Below are 6180 nucleotides of genomic sequence, written 5' to 3'. Positions count from 1 at the left end.
ATAAAATCAGGGAGACAAAACTAACCTACACATTAGACCAAGAGTAGGTGCAATTCTGTTTAGTAACTATACATTTTAAATGCTTATTTCAAAAGCTGTACAACCCAACAGTGGAAATTTGGAAACATCACCGCCAATCCCGCCATCCTAATTCATTGCTATGTCACTTCCCGCCCCCGCAGCCCCTCTTCCCTTGGTCTACTTGCAGACACCGTTTTTAACATGCTGATCCGGCACACACAGGTTGAGTGCAGTGTAGCTGGCGAATATACTGTGTTGGCTACCCTAAGTAATGCAAGCGTGAACCTCGGGGAGGGATCTGATTCCACCATAATTAGCTGCGTGAAAGCTGCAAGCTACTTAATCTCTCGGAGCCTCAGTTTGTTTAATGTTAAATGGGAGAGTCCTGACCTAGGTGTCGATGTGATGATTAAATGAGATAATGCATGTAGCTCACTTAACACATGGCTGGCACATGGAAAGGCTCATCAAAGGCAGTACAGTATTTCGTTTTAGCAGAATTTAGAATCCAGTGTGGAAAATAACTGCACAAATAATTATAGTACATCTCGTAGAAGGTTAGTGAAGATAGCGTGACAAGTGAAATTAGGGGAGGATGAGATTTAGAATAGCAGAGATGGAGGGGAAACATAATCCAGGTGGATTTAAAAAAAAGGGGTGAACCAAAGCCTGGAGGTGCAGAAGCAGGCCATGTGTTTCGTGCAAAATAAGCAGACTGCTGTGGCTGGAGCACAGGGTATGCTTGGAATAGCAGCGGGAGGTAATGCTGACCGATGCCGTTACATGTGGAATTGTGTTAAAATTGTGGAAGTAATTGAACATCAGATTGGGGAGTTAGTGCTTAATTGACTTGGAAATAAGAGTTTTGAAGAAGGCCGGGCGCGGTGGCTCAAGCCTGTAATCCCAGCACTTTGGGAGGCTGAGACGGGCGGATCACGAGGTCAGGAGATCTAGACCATCCTGGCTAACACAGTGAAACCCCGTCTCTACTAAAAATACAAAAAACAAAAAAAAACAAAAAACTAGCCGGGCGAGGTGGCGGGCGCCTGTAGTCCCAGCTACTCGGGAGGCTGAGGCAGGAGAATGGCGTAAACCCGAGAGGCAGAGCTTGCAGTGAGCTGAGATCCGGCCACTGCACTCCAGCCCCAGCGGCAGAGGGAGACTCTGTCTCAAAAAAAAAAAAAAAAAAAAAAAGAGTTTTGAAGAAAGGGATGATGAAAAACCCACGTTTTCAGTTAGAGTGGGAAAGAAGCTGGAGAGAGAAAGATTTGTTAGAAGCATGCTGCTTATCATCCAGATAATCAGAAACGAGGAACTGATTTAGGAGTAATAGAATAATAGATAGTTAGGAAAGGATAGAAGGGAAGGCATTGGCAAGATGGAATCTCTAGGGGTTAGGCTGTGGTGACAAGCAGGCATACCAGGAGCAGCAAGAGTGGAGGTTAAAGAAGGTAGTCACTTAGCCAGGTTACTGGGTGATTACTGGCCATTAACAGGTTGACATTGGAGATCAGTTTTAGTATGAAGAGGGCAGGGTGGGCAGAAGTCATTTTACAAGAGGTTAGTGATTGAATGAGTAGGTGCTCATTTTCAGATGTTAGAGCAGGGAGGATAGAGAAATAGACCAAGATGCTGAATGTTTCTATTAGATGATCTTCCAGAAATCAGTTTTATTTTTTTGGGATGGAGTCTAGCTCTGTCATCCCGGATGGAATGCAGTGGCACGATCTCAGGTCACTGCAACCTCCGCCTCCCTAGTTCAAGCGATTTTCCTGTCTCAGCCTCCCAAGTAGCTAGGATTACAGGCGCCAGCCATCATGCCTGGCGAGTTTTTGTATTTTTAGTAGAGATGGGGTCTCACCATGTTGGCCAGGATGGTCTGAACTCCTGACCTCAGGTGATCCACCCGCATGGGCCTCCCAAAGTGCTGGGATTACAGACATGAGCCACTGTGCCCAGCCAAGAGATCATTTTTAACTGAGACAGGAAGAAAGAAGATCACAAAGTGTCAAGGAAGGAATGGGTGGTGAAATGGAAGCTGTGAACGAAGACTGTGGATATCTCTATCTGGAGCTTTGAAGGTTATAGGAGCCTTAAGGTACCCCAGAGTGAAGGTAAAGTTCTCTGTTAGCATAGAAGAGACCTAACATGTTTGTAGGAAAAAACAAAACGAAACAAAACAGTAAAGAGGGATAAATGTGGATAATGGATGGAATGAGGTTTTGGAATTAACAGGTAAAGATGGGATCAGGATTCAAAGTGATGACCACAGTGTCCCTCATGTGGAAGTCATAGACGGCACCACAAAGTAGGAAGCCATGCAGCTATAGAACAAAGAATTAGGGAACTCTCTGTACTGAGTTGGAACGATCTCCAAGTTAGGTCATTACATTTAAAAAGCAAAATGAGGCTGGGCGCGGTGGCTCACGCCTGTAATCCCAACACTTTAGGAGGCCGAGGCGGGCGGATCACGAGGTTAGGAGATAGAGACCATCCTGGCTAACACAGTGAAACCCCGTCTCTACTAAAAATACAAAAAAATTAGCCGGGCGCGGTGGCGGGCGCCTATAGTCCCAGCTACTCGGGAGGCTGAGGCAGGAGAATGACGTGAACCTGAGAGGCGGAGGTTGCAGTGAGCCGAGATCGCGCCACTGCACTCCAGGCTGGGCGGCAGCGCCAGACTCAGTCTCAAAAGAAAAAAAAAAAAAAAAGCAAAACGAGGGACAGTAGATACAATATGTTACATTCTGGTTAAAGTGAAAGAGAGAAAACAAAAATAAGGAATAACGTTTGTGTTTGCTTCCCTCTGACTAAATAAACTCTGGAAGGAAATGTAAGACATCAAGTAAGAAAGGAGGTTACAAACTGGGATGGTGATGAGAACTGAAAAGAGAGCAGAGAAACTTCACTGTGTGCCATTTTATTCTTTCTGGTTTTTTTCTTTTTCTTTTTTCTTTTCTTTTTTCTTTTTTTGCAGCATAGAATGTATTAATGATTCAAAATGAAAAAGTTACACAAATTGAAAAATCGAAAAGAATTTACAAATTGAAAAAAATATATCTTTACTATAGAATGCTATGCAGCCATTTAAAATAACATAGAAAATATATGTACTGACTTGCAAAAGGTCCATGACATATAAGGTGCAAAAATCAGGTTGTAGAATAAAGTATACAGAGTATCTGATAATCAGTGAATAGTTTCAATTTATTTCGAGTCCTTGGAAAAGACATTAAGTTCTTTGGAATATATAATGTGGCCATTTAAAATGGAATTCAATGGAAAAGGTATTTCAGTTATTTGGAATATATATAATATATAATGTGGCCATTTAAAATGGAATTCAAAGCGGGTGTGGTGGCTCATGCCTGTAATTTCAGTACTTTGGGAGGCCAAGGTGGGCGGCTGACTTGAGGCCAGGAGTTTGAGACCAGCCTGGCCAACATGGCAAAACTCTACTAAAAATACAAAAATTAGCTGGGCGTGGTGGCATGCACCTGTAATCCCAGCTACTTGGAAGGCCGAGGCATGAGAACGCTTGAACCCAAGAGGTGGAGGTTGCAGTGAACCAAGATTGCACCACTGCACTCCAGCCTGGGTGACAGAAATTCTGTCTCCAAAAAAACAAAAAACAAAACAAAAGAAAACAAACAAAAAATGGAAACCCCCCCAAAATATGTAATAGTATGTAAGATTTTAACAATATAAAAATATCCACAGTAAGAAATACGGGCAAATTTCAACAGAGATGAAAAAATATAAAAGTAAAATCAGCTGTGTTGTTGTGACACGATGTGTAGCAATTTTTTACTTAAAAATATATTTAATATTATTACACGTGATTATGAAAATAATTAAAATATTTGAATGATATCTCTGTAAAGAAAGAGGGTCATGTTGCTGGAGCTAACATTGGCAAGAAGGCATATGAAGAGAGGAGCAGTGACACGGTGTAGACAAGGAACTTTAGGAGAGGGGAGTTCTGGGTAGAGCAAGGCAGGAGACTCCGGGCAAGATGGGTCAGCAGCAGTGATGGCCCAGGTGGCATGGCTGATGACTGTGGTGATCCCAGTTGGCCAGGCTGGTGATTCCCTTCAAAAAGCATGTAGGCCGGGCGTGGTGGTTCACGTCTGTAATCCCAGCACTTTGAGAGGCTGAGGTGGGTGAATCACGAGGTCAGGAGTTCAAGACCAACCTCACCAATGTGGTGAAACCCTGTCTCTACCAAAAATAGAAAACTTAGCCGGACGTGGTGGCACGTGCCTGTAATCCCAGCTACTCAGGAGGCTGAGGCAGAAGAATCGCTTGAACCCAGGAGGCGGAGGTTGCAGTGAGCTGAGATCAGGCCACTGTGCTCCAGCCTGCGTGACAGGGCAAGACTCTGTCTCAGAAAAAATTAAAAAAGAAAAAAGCATGTAGTAGCCTGGAGAGCCCACGGTGAGAACTACAAATGCTGGAAACTGCAAAGAGGCAAGTGATTCTGGGATGCACCATTTGAAATGCACCATTGAAAAGCCCATCTGTGGGATCTAGGATTATTAGAGAACTAACTGCTGGTATGTAACTCTGGAAGGATTGGAAGGTTTGTCTGCACCATTTTTTTTTTTTGTATTTTAACTTTTTATTTACATATAACATATCTACAAAATACAGCATTCTCTTTTGTGTGTGTGTGTGTGTGTGTGTCTGTGTGTGTGTTTGTGTGTGTGTGTGTTTGAGACGGAGTCTCGCTCTGTCACCCAGGCTGGAGTGCAGTGGTGCGATCTCGGCTCACTGAAAGCTCCGCATCCCCGGTTCACGCCTTTCTCCTGCCTCAGCCTCCTGAGTAGCCAGGATGGTCTTGATCTCCTGACCTCGTGAACTGCCCGCTTCAGCCTCCCAGAATGCTGGGATTACAGGCGTGAACCATCGAGCCCGGTTTTATATGCTTCTTTCTATCTTTTGTATATATCATTTTAAAATCTGAGATCAGTACAAAACTATATGTCCAGAGCCATAACAATTTTGTAAAATAAAAATAATTATATATTTTAAAACACCATGTTGTATACCATAAAATATATATAATTTTTATGTGTCAATAAAAATAGATAAAGAAAAGAATTAGGTTTATAAATGTGTAGAAGGAAAGGCATCATAATATAAATGATTATCTCTGTGTGGTAGGATATTGGTTTCTCTCTATTTGTGTTGCTTTTCCTTTTCCCCAGATTTTCTTTAGTGAATATGTTTTATTTTTATTGGCAAGAAAAATTTTTGGAGCTCCTGTTTTCTCTTTTGGTTAGAAATATTTTCAAATGCACAGCAAAGTAGAAAGAATAATCCAGAAACATCTACAGCATTCCCGTTACCAAATTTTCCCATTTTCTCCTGTTTCCTTCATCCATTTTTGAGCTATCATGTCATTTAACCTGTTAATTTCATTTTCATGTCTAAAAATAATGACTTTTATATAACTATGATAACGTTATCATTCCTGATAAGTTTAACAATAATTTCCTAATATAATTTTGTGCCCAGTTCATACTCAAATTTCCCCAGTTGACCCCAAAATATCTTACAGCTGGTTTGTTCAAACCAGGATTTAATTAAGAACTAGTCATTGCATTTGGTATTATGTGGGGTTCTTTTTGAGAAACCTGACTTAATTAGAACTTCGTAAGCAATATAATGTTTCATGAAGAAGGTGGCATTTGAAATCTGAGTCCTCAAGGATATGTCAGAATCGACGTGAGTAGAGAAGTGAGGTCACTTCAGGAGCAGAGACCAAAGTGAGCAAATTCAGAGAGACAGAAAGGCGGCAGGTATGTTTGTCTAGTGGCAAGTAGCCCCGTGTATTTTGGATCAAAGGAGAGAGAATAAGGGGGGGGATACAATTAGTAAAAAAAATTAGAAACAGATCATGGAGGGCCATGAGGATTGTTTCCAGTTCAAGTTCACTCTGTAGACAACATGAGAATTCTAGTGAGCCCCAGTGATAATAACCCATCAGTACATAATGCCTGTAAGACTCTGGATGTGTTGCATTAGTATATGTACCCTTGGCACCTAGCAAAGCATGGGACATAGGATGTATTCAGTGTTGAAAACATGGTGCTTGGCCAGGTGTGGTGGCTCTCGCCTGTAATCCCAGAACTTTGGGAGGCCAAGGCGGGCGGA

This window comes from Macaca fascicularis, chromosome 3 (assembly GCF_037993035.2).
Source record: "Macaca fascicularis isolate 582-1 chromosome 3, T2T-MFA8v1.1".
Classification (NCBI taxonomy): Eukaryota; Metazoa; Chordata; class Mammalia; order Primates; family Cercopithecidae; genus Macaca; species Macaca fascicularis.
The sequence above is the reverse complement of the archived record's forward strand: the minus strand, read 5'-3'. Positions refer to the sequence as shown.